A 12456-nucleotide genomic window follows, 5' to 3' on the forward strand; every position below is an offset into this window, starting at 1 on the left:
TTGAGTCCACATATGGGCCTCATCTATAAGACATACAGGCCTGGAGGTCCCACTGTTCTACAGATACAAAATGAAACCACGCAGCCCTTTCCAGGTCCAGAAAATATTAGTACAGCTAGCAATTCAGAGTTAGCTCTCACTAAGGCGTAAAGACTGCCAGACTAAATCAAAGCATCATGTTATTTAATAGCAGTTCAATCAAACTCAAAATCACGGTTAAAGTGGTTTGATTGAATATGGCACCTTGCAAAGTATTACCACTCATAACAAATAAAGAGATACGTGATCATGTGCAAACGCAAGCAAGGTTTGAAATGATTATGTTTTAGTGAAATATTATATAATGTTTGAGTTTCTTGCAGTCAATTTGAAGTCTACAAATTATTAGCAATTATGTTCCTGGCCCCCTCACCATCCGCTCATGAAAAAATCGGCCCAGCGGCTGAATTTAGTTGATGATCCCTGCTGTAAATGTTATAAGTTTACTTAGACATTATGACCAATCCACACCCCTTCTGCAAATCGTCATGACCATGTTAGAGCAGATGATAGCAGAACAGCCTATTAGGTAATACAGGCATTTGCACACAACAAGTCACTGTTTGCTTTTCAAGTGCTCCTCATGTTAACTAAAAATAAACACCATGGCATTTTTCTGCTCTAATATCGTCGCTGTCAGCCGTCTACACCAGAACTCGAGATCTCCTCTTGGGGGCATACGTAGTTGTAGTCCGTATCCGGGAGGTCTGCCCTAGCGAAAAGAACAGTGTTCGACGGGGAATAAAACTACTCTACCCAGAAACCCCAACGCTCAGCCACAAGCTGGCTTCTTGGGCTTCGGGAGTGTTTCCCATTTAAACAAACACAGCGCTGAAGATGGCGGAGAGTTAATAGCGAAACGAAGAAGATATCGGTGCGCTCACAGAGATACATCGATTTGGTGAGTTTACGACGTTTTCCCCTTTACACGTTCCTTCTATACCAAGCTCGGTTTTGCGCACGAATGGCATTGTCCGTCGTTCCGTTGGACGGACTTTGTTGTCCACTAATGTGTAGTAGCACTCTATACACTCTTCATAACACAATACAGGTTGGTGCGCCGCACACACGGGCACTGTGCATATTCCCGTTTATTTTGACAGCAAATTAAAAGTATAACTCCAGGTCCAAGCCAAGGTCATGGATTTTGGTTTGGGTATAGCGCGCTGAACCCTATGGTCTCTGGCATAGTGGCTTTGAACCTATGAATGGTCATAGCCGAGGAATTGAAAATAAAGTGCCCTTTAGTTTGGAACTTGAAGGGACACATTTTCTAACTTACTAAGAGGACAAGGTTGAGAGAGAAAAAAAGTGCTGTTTATGTTCTGGCACACTTGGCGCGGACGACACGACATAAATGACAGTATTTTCTGACTCGTAAACTAGCCTAGGACATGTTGCTTTCATTCGGTAAGTTCATGTCGCCCGGCGGCGCAGGGGTAAAGTCTAACCAAGTCAAATGTAAATGCGCTCTATCTCTCTCCCTCTCTCTCTCTCTCTAGCTCTCGCTCTCTAGTTCTCTCACTCACACACCTCTAGTCAAGGTTTACTTCACCGAAGGAGATTTAACTTTACAGCGAAGCCTTGCTGTGTGTTGCTCCATTATTACATTGTTATTGCTGCTCGAGTTTGTTACATGGTGTCAGTGTATGTCGGTACGTCGCAGCCTACGTGTGATACCCATCCTACTATTGATACACTGTAGCCAGCTGCAAATGTTGCTCGTCTATGTTCAAGTTAGATACAGGGCCACCCAATCAGATTGAATTTGTTGTGCTCTTTAATTGTCAGTGTTCCAAACAGGGGAGGATTTGTCTTTTTACCTGAACATGCAAACATCATCAGATAGAATTCCTAGCAAGTGGTGCACTGGGTTCGTCAGATTTGATGAAACGGAACTGGGATGAATTCTCTTACAGGTTGGCGTTGCCCAAAAATATTGAACTGAAAGCGACACCCCCAATAAGCCACGAATATGACTGCACTGAGGCGTATGTCACAGTGCTTCTATGGCGTTATGCACCGTGTCACGGACTGTTTCATTTGTTCATTTAGCAAACAAGACAGCTCTTAATCCAGTTCCGTTGTCACAGCCATCACACAGAGTTATGGCCTATTTTAGCTTTAAAAAAAGGCATAATTTTGGTAAAATGTGTAGAATAGCACGAGTTTCCATATAAAACGGCAAATTATCCCCCGCCCCCCACTGGTTCCTTGCACAATGTTTGAAGAATCAACGGAATGATTTGAATAAAAAATAAATAATGTCGCTAGTCTGTGTGTGTTGTCAAATGTTAACTAAGGGAGTATATTCTTGTGAATTTAATGTTTATTGTTGCTCCGTCATTTAGTCCATGAAGCCCATCGCTGTTGGAGAAGGGGCGACGGGGAAGGGTTGTGATAGGTCATAACTCTGTACATGGATACTTTTAGGAGGTGTGCACTGTGCAGAGATGTGATTCTGGTTCACATGATAAGGGTCCGAACGCCAATAAGGGACAGACGTGCGGTGTGCAAGTCAGACAGTGCTCTCCCAGGATACAGTAGACAATGTGCAGATAGTGTCGATGTTTCCTTTACCCGAGCCCAACGTGGTTCGTTTAATTTCCCGTCTCACATGTATGCCAGTGTCATCTTAGACTTTGCTGCAACTTGCCGTGTGTGTGTGTGTGTGAAATAGTTAATCTACTCTAAAGGTCCTGTCTTTCATGACCCTCCCCCAATCCCTATTTATATAACCATCCCCTTGCATAGTTCTTTTACTTGAATTATTATAGAAACATCTATGATCTTATATATTGTCCTTCTGCTTATTAATATAGTGTCTCCATGTGTCAAAGAGAGAGTCTATGAGGTGTGTTGCAGGCAGCAGGGCCAGGGCAATAAGGTTGAGTTAATTATAAAAGCCTCGGTTTAAATTTAGCTCTGTGTCTCCGGCTTTGTTCCCGGATGACCTGGCTGTGTGACTGTGTTGCCTGGGTAGAGGGCCGAGTAGAGGGTGTGGCGGCCGGGCAGACAGCGTCTTGTTCCTCAGCGCCCCGCTGGCAGATTTTACAGTGATGTCTCTCTGTGGCCAAACCTTCAATTAACAGACACACGCTCACACCCTCGCAGTCACACACACTTGCCCCACCTCTCCCCTCCACGCTGGCTTACAGAGGGCTCCTAAATTGAGGTGGTGCAGGGAGACTGGACATAGACAGGCTGCTGGGCCTATAGGCCCCCAGATGGGGGTTGGGGATAGTAGTTGGATGGGGGGGGGGGGGGGGTGACAGTGATGCATGGTGTTTGCTAAATAGAAGAAGGGGGGTCGAGGGCAGGGGTGATGTTAGTGACTGGGTCCGGCTGTGGGGGTGAGGGGTGGATGGAGGAGAATAGGCAATGGGTGCTAAGCAGAGGAGGCAGTGGGGACCTCCTACACTAGTCTGGGATGATGGGGAGGAGACAAGGGGGGATGTGTGTGTGTTGGTTCGGGGGGTGGGGGTGGGGGGGGGGTGGTGTTTGTATTTGGAGTCCCTGCAGGGAAGTGGCTCAGGTTAAGCTACCTGTCATAGATCCCTCCGGAACTTTCATTACGCACACCTGGCCCCTATTCCCAGTGATTAGTAATTGTATAAGTGTGTCCTTGGTTTACCATTGTCCTGTCGATTATTGTTCCAATGTCCGTTGGTTCGTGTGAGTACCTGTGCTTTGGCTTTCGTGCCATTGTGGATTGTGCAGATGATTACGGGTCTCGTTATTTATTCGAGGTACTCCTCGCTCTTTTGTTTGTGTTTCAACCCTGTGTTTTGTTACGTGTTTGTTTGGTCTTCGTCCCCGTGCCTTTACACGGCACGCCGTAATTTGGGTATAGTAAAAAAAACGATTACGCATTCCTGCGCCTGTCTCCCGACCCTTTATTCCAGCGTGACACTACCTGCTGGAATTTTTTACCTCATTATTCGCCTTTTTGTCTGTTTCCTCCTGCTCTTTTTGCTGCAAGTTTGTTCATCACATCTCTTTCTTTTCAGTTTGGATGTGTCGGCCTCTCTCTTGCTCGCTCTATGGTGTGTGTGACAGTGCCCCTGTCTCCCCCAGCTGCAGTGTGATGAGCTGATCTGTTGCGTTGCCTCTCTCTAAACCAGAGAGAGGTGGCCGTCCTGATGCCTGAGGTTTTGGGTATTTTCAGGCAGTACCCTTCTCCATAAGGACAGGTTTTTGGGTTGTCCTGTCACTTGGACCTCTAATTAAGCAATAAGGCCCGAGGAGGTGTGGGTATATGGCCAATATACCACAGCTAAGGGCTGTTGTTAGGCACTACGCCATATATAACAAACCCTTGAGGTGGCTGATTGCTACTATAAACCTGCTACCAACGTAATTAAGGTAGTGCAAATAAATGTTTTGTCATACTCGTGGTATACGGTCTGATATAACACGGCTGTCAGGCAATCAGCATTCAATTAAACTGGGAGGATCGTGCCCTGAATGCTGATTGGCTGACAGCCGTGGTATATATTGGCCATATACCACACCCCCTCATGCCTTATTGCTTAAATGCAGATTAGTCTGGGATGCACAATACACACAGACACACACAGACTGACAGACTGACAACAGTAGCAGCTAATTCTATCTAGTTGTGGTGTATAACGTTGAGGTCTATGCCCAGGGCAGACCTTTATCTCCCTGTCTTTCTACTAGCACAGAAGAGAAAAGACTACTTGTTGCGTCACTGCCAAGTCATTCACTTCCTAAGTGAGCAGCATTAAACTGACAAACCCTGAACTAGCCACTCATTTCTGTACCGAAGACATTTTAGCGGCTGGCTCTTGCGATCAGGTCTGAAGTTAGAAGATTGCTTGGCACGGGCTGGACCGCTACGGGGTGTTTCAGAGAAGATTGCGTGTGGAGTCTGAGCACAGCCGCAATGAAAGTCTCTGTGCCCAGTTGAATATTTGTCCATTTGAATGGTTGCGGTATGTGTGTGCTTACGGCTTACAGAAGCAGTAGGTGTCAGGTTGCCGACGGAGTTGTGTGTGTGTGTGTTTGTGCGCGTGTGCATACATGCGTGCGTGTGCACGTGTGGTTTTGAAAGTAGGTTCCCTGGTAAACCGGTTTTGAAAGTTCACGGAAGGCAGACCAGCATGCACTTGAGTGTCGCCGGTTAAGGTCGGAAGTAGAACTATCTTTAACAACTCGTTTCCGGTTTCCAAAAATGCCTGTTTTGTTGATCGCTGCTGTTTAAAATGTGGTGCGCTTAAGAAGCCCCTGTAGGAGGGAGGGGGAGAGGAGAGAGAGAGAGAGAGAGGACTGATTGAGATGGAGGAAGGAAACAGGACAGGAGGAGAGGGGACAGTTGGAAAGGCTGTTGTATGTGATTCTCTTCTCCTTATTTCCAGCCAGTGCCTCCAGTACACCTCATGTCCTCAGGTTTCTGATCTTTACTGAGCCGTCTGTCTCCCCTGTGAGAGGAATGCCAAATGTCTCTCTCTCTCTCTTTTCCCACCCCCTCTCTTGTACCAATTCCATCACTTGCTTTCCCTCTTTTGCTCTGCCTCTCTCTCCCTCGCTATCCCAGACTCCATCTCTCCCCTCTCTCTCTTTCATTACTCATAATTCATTTAATTCTAAGTCTTAATCCCCTTTAAGGCTGAATCGCAGAATTCAGGCTAAATAAGTTGTCTGCTCTTAAATGACTGGGAGGTGAGAAGGTGATTTGAATATACATGACGTTTTGTGTTTTTCCAAGTATGTATTGTGCATCCGTGTGTGTTTTGGGAGGGGTGCGTGTGTGCCTGTGTGTGTTTGCACATGCAAGGATGTGTGTGTGTGTGTGTGTTTTGTAAGCACATGTTTGCGTGTGAATGTATGCGACTGTGTGTGTGGATGGGATGGCATTGTCTCATGTGGGTGTTGTACCTGCCTGCCTGGTGCGGGTGTGTTGTGTGACGCTAGCTAGCGAGCTCTGCTGGAATGCTTTCCAGATGGAGCTGGTTGGAACCAAGTCTGTGACATCCTCCACCATGTCCTGCTCCCTCCAGCTCGACTCTCCTGTCAGCTCCGTGTTGCCTGTCCACAGACCAACAGCACAACACTAAATAATGACACATATTTTAATGGCCAAGGGCTGTAGGACCGCTTTGATTGACAATAAATGATTCAGTTACTCAATAATATTCATTAATATATGCATGACCTAATTACGTTCCCCCCTGCGTTTCCCTCATTTCGGTTCCTCCCCATGAATATTTTAATCGAGGTAAAATAAGTGGCATGTATTACCGTTTAATGACTACGTATTTGATTATTTTTCAAATGTTTTTATGCAACCAATTTATAGACACGGGAACCAATGCATTACCTCCTACTCTGACTCACTGGTGGACGATCAGTCAATGGTTTGGACAGAGTTGCTCTTTTCTTTTGTCTGAGAGTACAGGTCTACATACGTGTGAGGGAGGGAGGGAGGGCGGGATAAATAGGAGAAAGAAGAGGGGGGAGGAGGAGAGTGTCATTTTTATTAACGTGGCGACTCCCGCTAAAATTCAGGGAGTGCTGTTGCATCCAGCTGTTACTGGTTGGGCGAAGCTTTGTTGCCACGGCAACTCAGCCCTGCGCTCAAGGTCGTTCATCCAGTTCTGAACCGAGCAGCGTGCTACACACACACACACACACACACACACACACACACACACACACACACACACACACACACACAATGCTATGCACACGGATGGAGAGAGCGAGAGAGGAGGGGAGGAGAATGGGAGAGACGAACGGAGAAAGAGAAGAGAACCGCTTCAATGTGACCAATCACAAGCACTTCACTGCCCCCCTCTTTCCTCTATAAAGGAAGAAAAAAAAGAGAGCCCCTGGCCTTGGGGGTTGTAGGTTCTTCTGCCAGTTGATAAAATATTTAGCTGGTCAGAAGTAGGGAGGGAGGAATGGAGAGAGGGGGATAGTTGGAAGAGAGGAGAGCAGGGGAGATGCAGAGGAGTGGTGAAAGGGGTTTGTGTTGTGTTCTCTACATGTTGCATTGCTCTGAGACTACTAGCTGATGTTGCTACCTGGAGTCTTCTTCAAAGCCTCTCTCTCCCAAGCCCAGGGCGTTGTTAGCCTCCCTGAGGGGTAAATGTGTATAGGGCTGGACGATATGGCCAAAATATCATATCACAATATTTTTCTCATCGTTAAAGGTATGTCCGTATTTTAATGGCATTTTATGTTCTTGAATCATCAAAGTTCTAAATATGATCAGTGCTTGACTTGGACTGAAGTAGGGGCCGGTACTCAATTTGGGTGCCGATACTGTTTGTATTTAGATGCAGGAGCTCCACAATATTTTTGAGTGTGAAGTTTGACCCAGTGGTTGGATTTTTACAGTGAGGAGGCAACGGCAAATGTTGACTTTTCTTGCACAGGGTGAGGCTTTTTATTTGCAGCCTGACAAAATACACTGGCCAAAGCCGTACAGATATTTACAAAAGAAAATAACAAACTGGTCATTGATCAAAGATCATCTGGATCCAAATATGTAGAGCTCTATCAAAAGAAAAACCCAGGTTGCAAATATGCCTGTAACCCAGCAGCATTCCCACCTGTCCTGTCCAACAAATAAGGAAATGACAGGTGCTTAAATACATATACCCATGATGCAACAGCAAATGAGAATCAGTTTTGCGTCAGGGTACCCAATTAACATTCAATTGCATGAATTTCAAAATACACATCCTCAGATGATAAACCCACATTAATAACCTTAAGTTACACATGTCAATAAAGGTTTGAACATTTCCTTAGCATAGATACACTTTGGGGTATGACCATTGTACGTCCCTCCAGGATAACCTATTACCGCATTACCCGTCAATGGAAAAACCATGCTCTAATGGGCCTCATTTGCCTGTCAATTCTCCGAACAGGAAGTGAACAGAAACCCCTCTTCAATCACAGAGGGAAACAAGGTAAATCCTTTACATTTCTACAGCTTTACCTAATTCTCTTGATAAACATGTTCGCATCACAGTTGGAACTGTTATACGTGTTAGGAAGAGTAACGTTTTACCTTGGAGATGCACAACAATAGGTTTTTGCACCAAACCATATGCCGTCGCTCCAACCCCAAACTCTAATACACGTTTCTCATCTTTTACAGGTGATCAACTACCCACATCGGGACCACACGTCAATACAAAATAATGAATGTGCTTCTCATTATAAATCGTTTGTGATCTCTGGTCATTTATGGTAATATAGGCAAGGCTTTATATAGGGAAAATTGTTGCAAAGAGGAACATGAGCTCAAGCAGTAGAACATTTTGAGATAATTATCTGTGGTGTAAAAAATACTTTAAAGTACTACCTAAGTCGTTTTTGGGGGGAATTTTTTACTTTATTATTTATATTTGGACTACTTTCACTTTTACTCCACTGCATTCCTAAAGAAAATAATGTACTTTTTACTTCATACATTTTCCCTGACACCCAAAAGTACTCCTTACGTTTCCGAATGCTTAGCAGGACAGGAAAATTGTCCAATTCACACACTTATCAAGAGAACATCCCTGGTCATCTCTGCTGCCTCCGATCTGGCAGGCTCCCTAAACATAAATGCTTAGTTTTTAAATTATGTCTGAGTGTTAGAGTGTGCCCCTGGCTATCCGTAAAAATAAATACAAGTCAAATGGAAGTCGTACTGTCTGGTTTGCTCAATATAAGGCATGTGAAATGATTTATACTTTTGATACTTAAGTATATTTAAAACCAAATGCTTTTAGACTTACTCAAAGTAATATTTTACTGGGTCACTTTCATTTTCTATTAAGTACACTACCGTTATAAAGTTTGGGGTCACTTAGAAATGTCCTTGTTTTGGAAAGAAAAGCACTTTTTTTGTCCATTTTAAAATAACATCAAATTGATCAGAAATACAGTGTAGACTTTGTTAATGTTGTAAATGCAAAACACCAGTCTCAACGTCAACATTGAAGTGGCGACTCTGGGATGGGGCGACTTCTTTGCAACTCTGCCTAGAAGGCCGGCATCCCGGAGTCGCCTCTTCACCGTTGACGTTGAGACTGGTGTTTGGCGGGTACTTTTTAATGAAGCTGCCAGTTGAGGACTTGTGATGTGTCTGTTTCTCAAATTAGACACTCTAATGTACTTGTCCTCTTGCTCAGTTGTGCACCAGGGCCTCCCACTCCTCTTTCTATTCTGGTTAGAGCCAGTTTGCATAGTTCTGTGAAGGGAGTAGTGCACAGCGTTGAACGAGATCTTCAGTTTCTTCGCAATTTCTCGCATGGAATAGCCTTCATTTCTCAGAACAAGAATAGACTGGTGAGTTTCATAATACAGTTATTTATTTCTGGCCATTTTGAGCCTGTAATCGAACCCATAAATCCTGATGCTCCAGATACTCAACTAGTCTAAAGAAGGCCAGTTTTATTGCTTCTTTTAATCAGGACAACAGTTTTCAGCTGTGCTAACATAATTGCAAAAGGGTTTTCTAATGATCAATTAGCCTTTTAAAATGATAAACTTGGATTAGCTAACACAACGTGCAATCGGAACACAGGAGTGATGGTTGCTGATAATGGGCCTCTGTTCGCCTATGTAGATATTCCATTAAAAAAATCTGTTTCCAGCTACAATAGTCATTTACAAAAAAAATTCTAAGGACATTGGACATTGCTAAGTGACCCCAAACTTTTGAACGGTAGTGTATATTTACTTTTACTCAAGTATGACAATAAGTACTTTTTCTACCACTGGTACAGTGCCCCCCTTGAACTTTGCGACCTTTTGCCACATTTCAGGCTTCAAACATAAAGATATAAAACTGTATTTTTTTGTGAAGAATCAACAACAAGTCAAACACAATCATGAAGTGGAACGACATTTATTGGATATTTCAAACTTTTTTAACAAATCAAAAACTGAAAAATTGGGCGTGCAAAATTATTCAGCCCCTTTACTTTCAGTGCAGCAAACTCTCTCCAGAAGTTCAGTGAGGATCTCTGAATGATCCAATGTTGACCTAAATGACTAATGATGATAAATACAATCCACCTGTGTGTAATCAAGTCTCCGTATAAATGCACCTGCACTGTGATAGTCTCAGAGGTCCGTTAAAAGCGCAGAGAGCATCATGAAGAACAAGGAACACACCAGGCAGGTCCGAGATACTGTTGTGAAGAAGTTTAAAGCCGGATTTGGATACAAAAATATTTCCCAAGCTTTAAACATCCCAAGGAGCACTGTGCAAGCGATAATATTGAAATGGAAGGAGTATCAGACCACTGCAAATCTACCAAGACCTGGCCGTCCCTCTAAACTTTCAGCTCATACAAGGAGAAGACTGATCAGAGATGCAGCCAAGAGGCCCATGATCACTCTGGATGAACTGCAGCTGAGGTGGGAGACTCTGTCCATAGGACAACAATCAGTCGTATATTGTACAAATCTGGCCTTTATGGAAGAGTGGCAAGAAGAAAGCCATTTCTTAAAGATATCCATAAAAAGTGTAGTTTAAAGTTTGCCACAAGCCACCTGGGAGACACACCAAACATGTGGAAGAAGGTGCTCTGGTCAGATGAAACCAAAATTGAACTTTTTGGCAACAATGCAAAACGTTATGTTTGGCGTAAAAGCAACACAGCTCATCACCCTGACCACACCATCCCCACTGTCAAACATGGTGGTGGCAGCATCATGGTTTGGGCCTGCTTTTCTTCAGCAGGGACAGGGAAGATGGTTAAAATTGATGGGAAGATGGATGGAGCCAAATACAGGACCATTCTGGAAGAAAACCTGATGGAGTCTGCAAAAGACCTGAGACTGGGGTGGAGATTTGTCTTCCAACAAGACAATGATCCAAAACATAAACCAAAATCTACAATGGAATGGTTCAAAAATAAACATATCCAGGTGTTAGAATGGCCAAGTCAAAGTCCAGACCTGAATCCAATTGAGAATCTGTGGAAAGAACTGAAAACTGCTGTTCACAAATGCTCTCCATCCAACCTCACTGAGCTTGAGCTGTTTTGCAAGGAGGAATGGGAAAAAATTTCAGTCTCTCGATGTGCAAAACTGATAGAGACATACCCCAAGCGACTTACAGCTGTAATCGCAGCAAAAGGTGGCGCTACAAAGTATTAACTTAAGGGGGCTGAATAATTTTGCACGCCCAATATTTCAGTTTTTGATTTGTTAAAAAAGTTTGAAATATCCAATAAATGTCGTTCCACTTCATGATTGTGTCCCACTTGTTGTTGATTCTTCACAAAAAAATACAGTTTTATATCTTTATGTTTGAAGCCTGAAATGTGGCAAAAGGTCGCAAATTTCAAGGGGGCCGAATACTTTCGCAAGGCACTGTATATAGTAAAATCGACACAGTTTGTGTGTGAGTGAGACTGTCTGTTCCTGTGTGTGTTTCTCCATTCAGATCCACTTAGTGATGAGCCTGTGAGTGTCAGTGATATGTGGGGTCTCTTTCTGTTAGTGCTGGCTGCGTCCTGTTGGGTGGATGGGGGGGGGGGGGGGGCTGTCATCCCCTTTTGAGCCCCAGGGAGAAGGTAGGGGTTGTTGGGGGAACCAGAGTTTCACAATTGTCTTTCGTTTCTGGACTGTAGGGTAATATGGATGGGTGATTCTCATTAAATCCATTTTAAACTTGTCTGTAGCAAATTGAGTTAAGAAGCCATGGTGTATCTCCAGAAATCAACTGGTATTCTGAGGATAAAGATGTCCAGTTTGGGGCTTTATTTTGTACACTTTCACCCCAAGTTCTCATTACCGAAATGCATCCGGATTAAATTCTCGGGCAATTTTCTAAAATCTTACGATAGAAAAACCTAATGTACAAACAGTGTCTGTGGACATCTCTTTACCGTAACAATTTTTTTCAAATTCCTGTAAAAACTCAAATTTGTTTTTAAATAAATAAGTTAATTTATTCACATACAGTACCAGTCAAAAGTTTGGACACCTGCTCATTCAAGGGTTTTTCTTTATTTTTACAATTTTCTACATTGTAGAATAATAGTGAAGACATCACAACTATGAAATAACACATATGGAATCATGTAGTAACTAGGGTTGAACATTTTGGGGAATATTCAGAGGTGTAAACTTTCTGTGGGAATTAAAGGGAATATATGGGAATTAATGGAAATATATGCACATTAATAATAATACCATTTAAATCTAGATGTTTTTTGCATTGGATATATTTACCATAGCATATGGAGACAGAAACATAAACCTTTTACCTTATCATAAGTAGACATAATTGCAAATGATTAAATCCTTCCAATATAATTTTTTAAAACTATTTAGTTAAATTCGTAACTTTAATTAAATGAGTTGACTCTTCACATGGGATGATTTCACTGAACAACAAAAGAAAGGGAATATTGAATGATCTCCAATGAT

General features: G+C 43.2%; 1 protein-coding gene across 1 annotated transcript in view; it reads left to right on the plus strand.

Annotated features, from left to right (window-relative positions):
* The first annotated feature begins 736 nt into the window (after nt 1-736).
* The window catches only part of LOC139416305 (nuclear receptor coactivator 3-like), a 125577-nt gene continuing 113857 nt past the window's right edge, over nt 737-12456 (plus strand). Inside the window, exon 1 of the mRNA XM_071164797.1 lies at nt 737-940. The gene's annotated coding sequence lies outside the window, so the exon portion shown is untranslated. The remainder of the gene's footprint in view (nt 941-12456) is intronic.

The sequence above is a fragment of the Oncorhynchus clarkii genome, chromosome 9 (assembly GCF_045791955.1).
Source record: "Oncorhynchus clarkii lewisi isolate Uvic-CL-2024 chromosome 9, UVic_Ocla_1.0, whole genome shotgun sequence".
Classification (NCBI taxonomy): domain Eukaryota; kingdom Metazoa; phylum Chordata; class Actinopteri; order Salmoniformes; family Salmonidae; genus Oncorhynchus; species Oncorhynchus clarkii.